The sequence below is a fragment of the Coptis chinensis genome, chromosome 7 (genome assembly GCF_015680905.1).
Source record: "Coptis chinensis isolate HL-2020 chromosome 7, ASM1568090v1, whole genome shotgun sequence".
Taxonomy (NCBI): domain Eukaryota; kingdom Viridiplantae; phylum Streptophyta; class Magnoliopsida; order Ranunculales; family Ranunculaceae; genus Coptis; species Coptis chinensis.
In genome coordinates this window covers 82,827,477-82,841,115 of record NC_141462.1, presented here as the reverse complement: position 1 = coordinate 82,841,115, position 13,639 = coordinate 82,827,477, and the positions used below count along the sequence as shown (strand labels likewise).

The following is a 13,639-nucleotide window of genomic DNA, read 5'->3' as shown; positions in this document are numbered from 1 at the left end:
TTCGAAGAGATTAAGAAGTTAGTTGATTGTGGCACAAGTGTAGCAGCAACACGTGATAAATGTAGTCTTTATGAAAATAAGAGTTCGAATTTGGAAAACAATTACAAAGAACCGAGTCAAGCAAGGGCAAAAGGGTGCGGAAAAAGGATTAAGAGGGGAAAAGAGAAAGCACTTAGGAAGGGAAAACATAATAAAGGTAGGTGATGCAATGGTTGCAATAAGGTTGGAGTGTCTCATGACAAAAGGAATTGTCCAATGCTTAATAATGGGTAAGTAATTGTGCACTTTATTTTTCCTTTATTTTTAATTCTAAAAGTGCATTTCACATATTCTTTGTAATGTTAATTGCCTTGCAGCGAAAAAACTTCGCAAACTTCTTCATGTGACGACGAGGATGAAACTAATACAAATTCTAATAGTGACGATGGTTCTTATTCTGGCTCGGGTAAACACCGATTTTTTGAATTATTTTTTTACCTTTTAGTGTTGTATATCTTAGCTGTTGAATTTTTGTTTGATATTAGGTGATGGAGCTTTGCATTGATATGCATGAAGTACTCACGATGGCAGCTGGTGGTGGTGGATATTTCATACGAGGAACTTTAATGACACCAGAAGTTAGTATCAGATTTCAAGAAAACCGCGCTAGTCGTAATAGATATTGTTATCTTTTTTTTAGTAATGGATGATTGCAACTGCAATTTTATTTTGAGAAGCCAATGTAACTAGTCTTGTACATTTATTTCATTCAAGGGTTGTAATTTGAAGTGGTCAATCATGTGACTTGCTAAAAAGATGGTCTGTGACTTGTTGAAAAGATGGTATGTAACTTGCTTTCTTTAATGGATGAATTTACAGGGTTGCAATGGTTGCAAGAGATGTGATTTGCCTTTCAAAATCATAAACAATCGATATAGTTCCCAAGCAGATTTTGACTTGGGAAAAAATATCTAAAATGAAATACAAAAACTACAAAAATGCAATTGAATACATTCTTCATTACAAGTGAAGAGATATTCAACTGCTATTGCAAGAGAGCTCAACTCTTATATAGTAACATTCCCACCCCACCAACTGCTAATGTTAGAATAAAAGGAATTCCAATGAATTCAAAATCAGCTATTCTGCTTCTCCTATCTGTTCTTACTTCCTGGTTTCTTTCACCCCAGCTCTCGTGAACAAAATTGCTGAGATTATCTAACTGGTGCATAAGTTGACCTTGTCCTCGTGCAAGGACTATGATCTGTTTATGACAGCAAAATAGATCATAGTGTACCCCCTCTTCAAACTATACCTATTTTCTTACATTTACCTCTATTTTCATCACTTTAAATCAATTATGTCAAGCCAAAAAAACAATTTCTTCTAGTGTGTTTACTACAAGAGAAAGCAATCAAGTTTCTAGACTCACATTTTCATTCGACAATAAAATCTGAAACTCAAAGTATTAAAACACCATTCTTGATGATAGTAATCGAGATGAATTGCTCAAGGAGCCGGAGCAACAACAATCCTCCCCGCTGCAACTTGGTCAAGATCACGGCGTCCGCTAGAAGTGATTCTCCTCCCATTTGTTACCAAAAAAAAAATCAATGACCAATATTAGTTTTTCAATAGTGCTAAAAGTCTAAAAGGTTCAATTGGCATAGGATGTCTACTTAAATATACACTTTGCTTTGAACGCTTCTAAGTCTGATGCGTATTCCAAACCATGACCATTAAAAGGAAAACATAAAATACGAGCTGCAATCAAATGCTAAGGAGTTAAAGAGGTACAAGCCATCCTCTCAACATACATGGGTTCTTGAATTTCTTAAAAAGGCAATGCAAACCTTGTTTACAAGTCGGTAAATGCTTCCTAATGCAGGAGTAGCTCCTTACCAATGAAGATAGCTCTTTATCTCAACAATTTAGTTTGATCTTAAATGATTTAGTAACCTTAGAACGAGGCCAAGATCATAGTCACTCAAATTTTAAGTGTATATTTGAGGGAACTACATTCCATGTAGGGCCCATCAAATTTGTGAAGAGAATCCTTCCTAACATACTTTTCCCTTTTACCCTGAATAAACAGAAAAAATAAAAAAAAAAAATAAAAGGAAGGTGTGATCAAATAACTCACCCCTTAGGATCAACATCAACAATTTTCATCTTCTCAAGCTCTTGCAGGATGTGACGAGCAATCCCACTGCTGCTCTTGCAGAAATGTGGTGGACGGCTTCCATTCCTCTTGCGTCCACCATAGATCTTTCGGAAGCTACTTGAGTATAAAATTAAAAGAAAATAGTATATAGATAGATACCTTGCCGGATCTCTTGAGGTGAGAAGAATAAGCTTTGATGAACTCATGAGGTGACACGTTTTTTACTGTTCGCGCAATCTCCATTGTTACTCAACTCAGAGGTTGTTTCTACTTCAAGGAGAGAGAAAAAAAAAACAGAAGTGAGGTAAATAGTAACAAGAGGTATTGAAGTGAGAGAGGATAACGAGACATTTTTTTATTGTTTATTTAAATTTGGTTGAGAGTGAGAATAGTTAATGGAGAGAGAAAAGTATGTGAGAGAAATTTTGGAAAGAGAGAAATAAGAGGAGATCTCGAGAAATAAGAAAGAGAGATTACGGTGGGGTTTTTTCAGTGTTTTTGGATGACTAAATCTCGTGGATATTCTGTAAGGTTTAGTCCGTTAATTACTAAGTTAAATCACATTTTTTTAAGATCGAACTATATATATATATATATATATATATATATATATATATATATATATATTATATTTATTTATTTATTTATTTATTTATTATTATTATTATTATTATTTTTTTCCTAGCAAGTAAATTCCAGTAAGATTTAGTTTAACAAAAATGAAGATGACAAATGCGATGACGACTGTGACTACAACAACAACAATACCAATGATAATAGCGATCACATGGTTATTGCATTATTTTGGGTTCTTTTCTAATGACTATACCACATTTTCTTAGGTTTACAAATCATTTTATCAATCGGTTAAAGTTAATATTAGGGTTAATTATTTGAAATCACCCAATCAACATGAGCAAAGCATATTATGCATTCCAAACAAAATAAAAATTGCCTCGAAGGACATTTCAAGTTCGAAATAAGTATTAGGAGTTGAGGACCAACACGTTGGACAATATTTATGCACACAAGAAATATATATTGTCATGGTCAAGAAGAAGAACATGGGTCCTCGACACGTAGCATCTCCATATAAGAGAAACAATTTGAGACAAAAGTAGTCCGTAGGCGCCTTTCTAGCCCAATCTATTCTTTTCTTACGTGATCAGGAAACCCAACTAATATTTATGACTAATGATCAGGAAACACAACTAATATTGTTGGCCCAGTTCAAAACAAAAACTTTCCCTTGATCAGCCAATGTCTTTGTTCTTTGATTAAACAAATTCAAGAAACAACATCTAAACGTATAAAACCATATTTCATCCTACAAGTTGAATTACAAGCTGATATTTTGTAGATATAATCTTCCCACTATGAATAACATGCCTATCAAATTTTGGCTCATTTAAATATGTCTAACCTAATCAAATGTTATTATGGAATCGGAAAATTTTGGACTGTTAGATAAATGTTCAAAATGATAAATGTTCAAAATTGAATATTAGTTTTCGCAATGTTGGACATATCCAAATAGGATGAAATTTTGTGGATATGCTATCCATTGTGAGAAGATCATATCTACAAAAAATGAGGTCTTAATTTAATTTGTAAATCGATGGGGTGGCTCTATATAAAATTGACATACGGAAATGACATACACATTCCAAAAGTAGGCTTTTACATTGAACTAAGAGCTGATTTTTAGTAAAGATGACTTACCTACTATGGATATCATCTCCACAAAAATCAGCTCAATTGGATATCTCTAGGCTTGTAAAAAAAATATTTAAATTCTGAACCGTCAGATAAATTTATGAATTGACATGTTTTAAGGAGCTGTTTTTGTAGAGATGATCTCTATATTGTGGAGATATCATCCTCAGAAAACCAGTTTTTAATTCATTGTGTAGATAGGTAGAATTGTATGTCACTTCTGTATGTCGGCCTAGCCAGCCTATAATGCAATCGATTGTAAGAGCATCTCCAATGGAGAGTGTATATATACACATCCACATAAGTGCCACTAGGATTTTATAACCCCTCTTACCAGTGTTCGTGATTCCAAACAAAATTTCGGAATTCCAATATTTCAGTTTTTAAAAAATGGAATTTCAAATATAGAGTCGAAATATTGATTATTCCAAAATCAATCGAAATTCCGAATATGATAGTGGTCGAAATTTGATGAATTTCATTTTTGGATTTGTCGAATTCCGAGAATTTCGAAATCTCGACCTATGCCTCTTACACACTAATAGTTTCCACACCCAAAATAGTATCCAATGCAACAAAGCTTAACAGTTTGTAAAATAAAAAAATTGGGAAAAAACGACGGTCAAAGTCCGTCGCAAATGGTTTAAGTAAAAAAGAGATAAAACTCATGTCACTTTGAGTAACGTCTGTATTAACTAAAACTGACCCAACCAATAAATGACGGTCTTTGTCCGTTGCAAACGTTATAATTCTAAAAAAAATTAAAACAGAAGTGAGTTTATGTGACATCCGATTTTTTTTTTAGTTGGGACGTTACTTCAAGTGACGCCCGAGAGATGTTTATTAACTAATAGCCGGATGGAAAATTCTCCACCCCCTCTATTAACTATTAGCTTATCATCAGAGATTTACATCCCCCATTGAAAACATATTTTTACCATTTAGAATATAAATTTTACACTTTAAAAAATTTAGGGTGAACTAGTGTTACCCCCTACTAGATGAGCCAATTATGATTTCCCCCCCACTAGATGGGAAATTATCCCCCCTAAACACACAGTCAACTTGGTTTGACCGTTAACTTTCAAGTCAAACAACTGAAAATGACATAAATGCCCCCACCTAATTAAAATTGAATATTTTCTTTTTGAAAACAATGAGGGCATTTGTGTAATTTTCAATTATTTGACTTAAAAGTTAACAGTCAAACCAAGTTGACCGTGTGTTTAAGGGGGAGACCCTAATTTCCCATCTAGTGGGGGGAAAATCCTAATTGGCTCATCTAGTGGGGGGGGTAATACTAGTTAACCCAAAAATTTATACCCTCCATTATATATGCCCAACAACATATAGGACAGAATATAAGTAATGGGCAACTATGCAAACATGTTCACAATTTTCTCGGTTATTGTCTGGTTAGTTGAAAATGACCATATTAATTAGGCCATAATATGATATTTAAGCCCAACTAGACTAATGGGATTTCAGCAAGTTGACCAGCCTCCAATTATTTATTAAATTGGAGGCTCGAGGACTACTAGTTGGGCGAACATCTTTTTTCCTTTGCTCTTGACCTATAAGTCTATAACATTCCTGGCTTCATCCACCAGGTTTCTTCTGTCATCGAGCCCATCAATTGACCCATTGCTACATCCACCACGTTTCTTCAGTCATCGAGACCTTCAATTGACCCATCTATATATATATATATATATATATATATATATATATATATATATATATATATATATATATAAAAAGCTTCAAGACATTCTCTCTCCTCACCATATCGCTCTATTTTGCACACGGAGCAATATTAGTGGTCTTTAAAAAGAGGAGGCTCTAATAATTAGAAATACCTCCTTAGATTTGTTTAAATCTCCTACATTTAATTTTGTATTACTCTGAACTCCTCAAATTTTATATTTGGGGCGTCTCGAACTTAAAATTAAAGTCTTAAACCCACGAGTAAAAAAAAAACAAAACCCCCCACAAGTAAGAAACCAAAAAGTTCCGTCTGTCAGCCGGCTGCTAACAAACCTCACCAGCACTAAATCTCATCCTCCAAGAGATTATAGATTTAAGTTTTTTATTTTTTATTTTTGGGTAATACAAACGAGGTCCTTGATTTTTTACGGGTAAAAGAAGATCGAAGGAGTGTTTTGTGTAATAATAACCCTGGCGATTTTTGTGAGTATTGCTATTCTTGGTACTAATTGTTACTACGGCATTTGTAATATCAAACAATGAGGAGCCAATGGAATTCATTCGGATTCCAGCTCCACAAGATGTTTTGTTTCGTTGTTTTGATTTTTCTCTTCAAAATCCACGAGTGTTGGTCCCTCAATCTTGAAGGTATGAGTCTTTGTTATGTTTTTATACTTTTACTAGTATTAGAACCTTATGGCTTTGTTTTAATGAATACAATTCACGATTCAATGGAATTGCAGGATCAACATTGTTGGATTTTTAGGAACACGTGGATAGTGATCCATATGGTGTTTTTTCAAGTTAATTGTAGTTCACTACTTTCAGTAGGAAAATTTATTATTTTAGATAATATAGTTCGTATAAGGATTTCTATTGAACGATATGTGTGTTTAGTGTTATGTTACACTTAGGTGCTTCAATCTTATGTTCTATAGGGATCTAAGTGGGCTGTCTTTGGGAGGAACATTATCGCCTGAGCTTGGGAAGCTTAGTCACTTGAAATCTCTGTAAGTAATATAGTAGCATAGTCAACGAACTGAACGAAGTATTGATAAGAGAACTTGATGAAGATGGTCACTCCCATGCATACTGAAATCGGATTACCTCGATATGGTGTCTTCTAAGATTGACACTCTTTGGATTCAGTTAGGGACTGATACATCTGCTGGTGCTTCTGGAACTGATGCATTATTGAATGGATTGGAGATATTTAAGCTCAGTCAAAGAGGGGATCTTTCTTATCCATCAAAGCCGTCGAGTTTACGGTGGAAATGCATCAGTGTGAAGCGGTCGGGCTCTTTGGGTGGGAATTGGATCGGGATTGCTTCCATTGCTCTTCTTGCATTTTTGTGTACTATGTTTTTTCTCACATTCTTGGGCCAAAGGGAAAAACAGCTCCGCCAAAAACAATCCACCTAGATGGCCCTTTTTTCACCATTGGAAATGGCACTACAAGTGCTCAAGGATCCAAATTCCCTGTTGGAACTTTAAACTTTACTAGGTCTATGACTAATAATAAAGTTGGCAAACATTTCACATTAGCAGAATTTCGACTTGCTACAAATAACTTCGACAACTCTTTAGTGATCGGAGTTGGAGGTTTTGGTAAAGTTTACAAGGGAGAGATTGACGATGGCTCCTCGGTCAGTCATCCAAGCGGGCTCACCCATAATCGCAGCAAGGCCTGAGAGAATTTGAGACTGAAATTGAGATGCTATCAAAACTCAACTAGACACCGCCATTTGGTCTCAATGATTAGGTTATGTGAGGAACAAAACGAGACGATCTTGGTGTACGAGTACATGGCCAATGGAACCCTCAGGGCTCACCTGTTTGGTAGTGATCTTCCTCCTTTGTCGTGGAGGCAAATATTAGATGCATGTATAGGTCTTTGCTTCGGGGGTCTCTATTACCTTCATCTACAGGGGCAAAGAGGCGGGGGTATAATTCACAGGAATGTTAAGACGACAAATATTCTATTAGATGAGAGTTTTGTTGCAAAGATGGCAGATTTCGGGTTGTCAAATGATGGTCCTGCACTTGATCATACTCATGTGAGTACTGCAGTAAAGGGAAGCTTTGGATATCTTGATCCAGAATACTTCCGTACGAAACAATTGACCGAGAAGTCTGATGTGTATTCATTTGGTGTGGTGCTGGTTGAAGTTATGTGTGCTCGACCTGTTATCAATCCAAGCCTACCGAAATATCAGATAAACCTTGCAGAATGGGCATTCCGATGACAACGACAGGGAGAACTAGAAAATATTGTGGATCGACGTCTTGAAGGGTAAGTAATTAAACAATTTCAGTCAACTTGACATAATCCTTATCAAAGATATTATCATTAAGATTGTTGAATATTTATTTTTGGTATAATATATTTTACAAACTTATGTTTTTCAGAACTTTTGATATAATATGATTTATTGTGGTATAATATGAGTAGAATTTCCACAATTTTTGTTGATTTCAAATGGATATCTCATTTTTCTTTTGGGTGGTCTCAAGTTAGTCTTCTATAAGTGTTTTTTTAGAAAAAAAAAAATAATAATAAGTGAAAGAATGTCCTACTACTTAGTGAATGAACTTATTGTAAATTTTTTTATAAAGTATATGTTCAAGGTAATATATAGATAGATTGTGAATTGTAAATAGCAAATAGATGTAGAAACCATTCAAAGAGCATTATGTCGATCTTTAAGTGAAGTGAATGATCTTAACATTTTCACGTTAAGCTATACGAAGTCGATAAATTAAAGGATCAAATTTTGTTACTATGTTTTTCATATTATTCTTATGTAGATGACCTATATATAGAAGAATAGCTCTCTTAGATATATTTTTTTAAGAGACTAAGTTGTAAACCAATCAGATTTAGGGAAGACATCCAATGACATACAATAGAGACTTGAACAAACTTCTTATCATGCACTACTTATTGGCCGACCTACTATTTTGTCGATATTGTTATTATTGCTTGAACAGTTAAACACACTAATAGCTTTGTGGCATAGTCATACCAAGAATGATGACCTTTCTTCTTTGTTCTTATAATTGGGCAACTCTTCACTTAGCCTCTGTCCACCAAGGAAATTAAGCTAATCAGAGAAATGGGATTCAAACTAAAAGTACTGCAACTTGCTCTTTGTAGTATTCTTGAATTTATGCAGTTTCACTGATCGAACGATATTTTGATATTGAGGTATTTATATTTTGTATTTGTAGTGATGCGCTCATTGAGAATTGGAAAGGTTCTCACTTTTTTTGTGATAATTTGAGGTAACTCTTTCACATTATGTTAATTCATTTTAATGCTAGGGTACTACTAAAACTTACTGATGACCTACAGGGAATGTAAACAATGAAAGATGATTTGAATGTCTCAGACTTGCACTGGAAGAACTTTCTAAGAGAAAAGGGAGTTTCTTATTGCAGGGGTTTAAGATGGTTTAGTTGATATAACACTCAAACTATTCATTACCATACTCATCTCATTAAAACTTAACTTGGCTTGATTTTTTCTTTACTAAGTGCATATTGGTATCTGTCTTGCAGATATTTCGCTCTTCGACATTGGCTGCTACGAATGAAGGCTGGACATCAACATTGAAACTAAATGTTCAAAGGATGTATGACTCCCTTTACCATCTTAAACTTTGTTTTATGTGCTGGTATGCAAAATGATATCAATTGAGCTAATTTTAATACTGTTTGAGTCTTTTATCACATGCATTCATTAATTAAGTTGCGTTGTGTCATTGATATAGATTTAATATGGTCACTGAGAAAAATGACCTCCTTTGTTGCGTAGAATTTGTACGTGGACCGAGTTCTGATGCCCAGTAATCCTTTAATTTAGATGACTCCCTTCACTGAAATGCAAAAAAAGATTAATAGTTTACAACTAATAATGAATTAACAGTAAGACCAAATCCCACTACTAATAAGTATTAACATTGGAAGTCCTTGCATGCTTTGAGCACGGAATTTTGTTACAAATATGATAAATAATTAGGCTACTATTAGATTTTAAATATAAGTACATGATGACTAAGTCATGGTTTAATCACATGTTAGTTGGTTTCTTACCGGGCAAGAGTACGTCTAACATTCATTGACGTTATCAATGAAATATTCGTTGGTTTGTAGCATTTTAAGCTTCCACTTTGGGATTTGAACTGTTTGGAATCTTCATATTTTTAAATATGAAAAGAGTAGGGTGATGACTAAGGCATTATATGTAAAGTGTTGTGAACTTTGAAGCTTTTAATGAGTTGTCTTTGATTTAGTATTTCACATGTAAGGAGCTAGCTAGAGTCTTTGGATATAAGGAATCCGTATTGTCATGTTACTGCTGGAAAAGTATGGAGCACAAAGCACGCAAGATGCTACCAACAAGCTTTCGGACATGCTGCAAGATTGCATAGCTTCTTATGTTTCTAAGCATAGAACTACAACTTCTGATCCAGCATGGAGGGCCATCATCTTTATCATAATAACTCTACTTCTATGGTATTCAACCAATGGTTTTGCGTGTGAGATAGCTTTTTGGGCTAACGAAGGTTTTTTTTTGGCAGTTTGGAGTTGCTCCCCTTCTTTTGGTTGGATGTGTCCTAAAATGCCAGGGTTTGTTGATGCTAAATACAAAACCAGGAAATACAAAACCAGGATCTAGCTTGGCAACCAAAAAAGAAAGAGAAGAGCAAAGAACAATCAACAGGGAAAAACCCGTCTCAAAGGTAGCTTCAATTCAACAACTTATCACATTGCAACGCTAAAATGAGCATTATATCAAAAGTTGCAGACAGTAAACTGTACCTAATTAGTGAAGATGATACTTTGACTTCATGTTCGTGTAAATCTTTTCAAATACTCGATTCGCTGACAGTTATTTGCCTATTTTAAAGGTGTCGGTTGCTATATGTATTCTTCATAGACCACTTGGGAAACGTGGTGGTTGGGGGAAGAAGCCTGAAAAGTTGTGAAACATAAAGAACACATTATTCTACCTACAGGCCTTCAGACATGCTAGTTGCAAGATTGCACGGCGCGTTGGAAGTTATTTATGTTTCTGAGCATAGAAATTATAATGGCATAAAGGTTCGTCATCTTAACACGTTATATGTATTAGATGTGTTTGGGCTATGTTACTCAAACCATGGTTTGCGCCTGAGCTAACTATGCGGGCTTAAAGCATCTAGCTATAATTTGTTTTTCTTTTTTGCATTTTCTCCCATTTGACATTTAGTTTTGTTAGTGGCTGGTTTTAGCCAGACAGAACCGTCATAGTATTGATTGTTCCAATTGTGTTTTCTATTTTGAAATTTCAGAAGAATACATTATGGGTTGCCACAACATAGAATATCTTGGAGCAAAAAGTTACAACTTAGGTATTAGATAGTTTTCAATCAATGGATTTGGGTTTTGATTTCCATTCTTCAATTTTCATAGGTTTTTATATTCTTTGTATTTCCATTTTTTGTTTTTCCAGTGGTTTAATGTATCAGTGTTTTGATTATATTCCAAATTAATGCAATACAGTAGCCACTGCCTTCTTTAAAATTACATGTGCTAATAAATTTTGATTATTTTTGAATAAGTTTAAGTGTCATCTTTATTGCTAATTAGAAGCCATTTTTACCAATATTAGTGTTGATTCTCTCTTTCCATAGTTGAGTTGCTGAAGACCGACACTTAATTCCTAAGTTACTACTATGAAGCAGCACCTGTTGTTGTTACAGGATGAAGGAGCAGGTTTTCTATTCATCATCTTCTTTAATTCTTTTATTACCTATGACTTTTGAGGTCTAAGAGAATCTATTCCACTACCTTTATATGCGGGTTTAAGGTAATCTATTCCACTGCCTTTATATGCGTTAATACAAGTTGGGGCTCTCAGTATGCATGTAGAATATTTAACCACCGAAATAGTGTTTTATTTTTGGCAATGAATTGGCCAGGTTCTTTGACACGATTAATAAGATTGTGTCATTGGTCACGTACTACCCAGCGCTTTTACTACACATCATGGAACAAATATAATTATTCATTTAATTAATCATTCAATGACTCTTGAATTTGGGGTGTACGTAATATATGGAGCTACTCCATGTCGTCTCACATGGAATGTATGAATTGTATATTTATATTCTATTCAAAATTGCTGAAGCAGTCATCATTCATAAATAAAAAGAAACCTCAGTATCCATAATTAGTCATTCTAAGGTCTTTTTGTAGTTTAAGAGTGACATTTCAAGGATGGCCGAAGGCCATCCAATTTTGTTCAACTCTATATTTAGTCACAATAGTTGGTTGTTAAGTAGATCTGAGTAGCCCTGGGTAAATATGCTTCTTAGTTTTCTGGATAATCAAGGTAGTATAATATTTTTAAGCAATCCATTCAGGCTACTTAGTTTCTTACCGCTTTCGAAATTTTCAAATGATGTTCCTCAGGGGTAACGATTGAGTTACATGAAAGAGGTGGGGGATCGGAGTTTAGGATTTGGCTTCTTCTATTGAAAAACAAATATGGGATGCAACAGTTATTGGATACTCATTAAGGTAATATTTCTTCAGTTTATTTTAATAGTTGTTACCATTTCATTTCCACTCCATCTCCTTTAGAGTTAATTACTAATTATTTTTAAGTGTTGGTAAAATATAACGGGACATGAGGTCAGATAGTAAGATTGCATGAACATAGATGTCCCAACATGCGGTTGAGTTCTATATAATAGTACTGATAATTTACCATGTTCCATTGTCTTGGTTTGCAATCATCATATACATTATTTCTTCCATTTTTTATTGCTTTCGTGTGGCATTTACTTACGTCACTGGAAATAGGTTTTGAGCATGTCTATTATAATGTCATATTAAAGTGTTAGCTATATATTAGTACATCTAGATTCTAAAAGACATTTTGTTATTGGAACACAAATAGCCTCAGACAAAGGTACTTTGCACCTGCAAGTCATATATTTACAAACTAATCTCACATTCTCATTTAGTACTATTTTTTCTACCAATGCACGGGACACATGCACGCCGTTTACTTATAAAATTCTCATAAACATGTCCTTACCCTTTGCATAGACTTGGGAGATCATATATGTTTATATACCATATTCTTTTATCTCTTAATCTACTTACTTGACATCTTCTCAGAAGATAACAATATCTTAATCAACATGTATTTTTTGTTTAGGTGAGTAATAGATGCACAACATGGTTGTACATGGGGAGGAGAACCTGAGTTCATAATGACTTCACATCCTCTCCGTTTCTTTTGATGCTATAAACTTCTATTTCTTTTGATGCTATAAATTTCCTGTAATTATGTTACCTTAAGTGTCGCAAATGTTGTAATATATGACAGAAACAGAAAGTTGCATTTATATTAGTTGAGTGTTGCATATTCATTTTATTCTATGGATGCAAAATCCGTGTTTCTTTATGATCGATAAATAGAAAATCGGTCTTTATGATCGATAAATAGAAAATCGGAAGACGTATAACTTACAAAACTATGTTCATGTATAAAAATCCTGTTTAGGTAGTGTTTCATGGCTATGGTCATTAGTAAATTACCAGATTGAACGATAGAAGTTTAGAGTGAATATGAGCAATATAAAAGTCCTATCTAGGTAGTGTTATTTCACAGTTGTGGTTAGGAAAAGTACCAAATTTTATGTTTTCTTTTATTTCATTACGTAAAAAAAAAATACAAAAAAGATTAACATTTTCCTCATGTAATAATAAGATTTATGTATAAATAAAAACATCATCATGTATAATTAATAAATGTTTATTTGTTTTGTAAAAGCCAAATATCCCAACAATTTCTCACTAGCCTTTAAAACCACATTTAGCAACTATTCTAAGACCCATATTACCCATGTGACTCTCAAAAGAATTGATAGGCAAAACTTTAGTAAAAGGGTATGCAAAATTCTCAGTTGTAGGAATTTTCGTAACTGCAATATCACCACGCTACACAATGTCGTATCAAATGATAATTACGTTACATATGCTTTGACCTCTTATGATACTTAGGCTCTTTGGATT

General features: G+C 34.0%; 2 pseudogenes; one reads left to right on the top strand and one right to left on the bottom strand.

Moving 5' to 3' along the window:
• Positions 1-1,488: 1,488 nt before the first annotated feature.
• Positions 1,489-2,639, bottom strand: LOC147489382 (small ribosomal subunit protein eS19z-like; annotated as a pseudogene).
• A 2,588-nt stretch (positions 2,640-5,227) lies between these two features.
• On the top strand, positions 5,228-10,557 carry LOC147489381 (putative receptor-like protein kinase At1g30570; annotated as a pseudogene).
• The last annotated feature ends 3,082 nt before the right edge of the window (positions 10,558-13,639 follow it).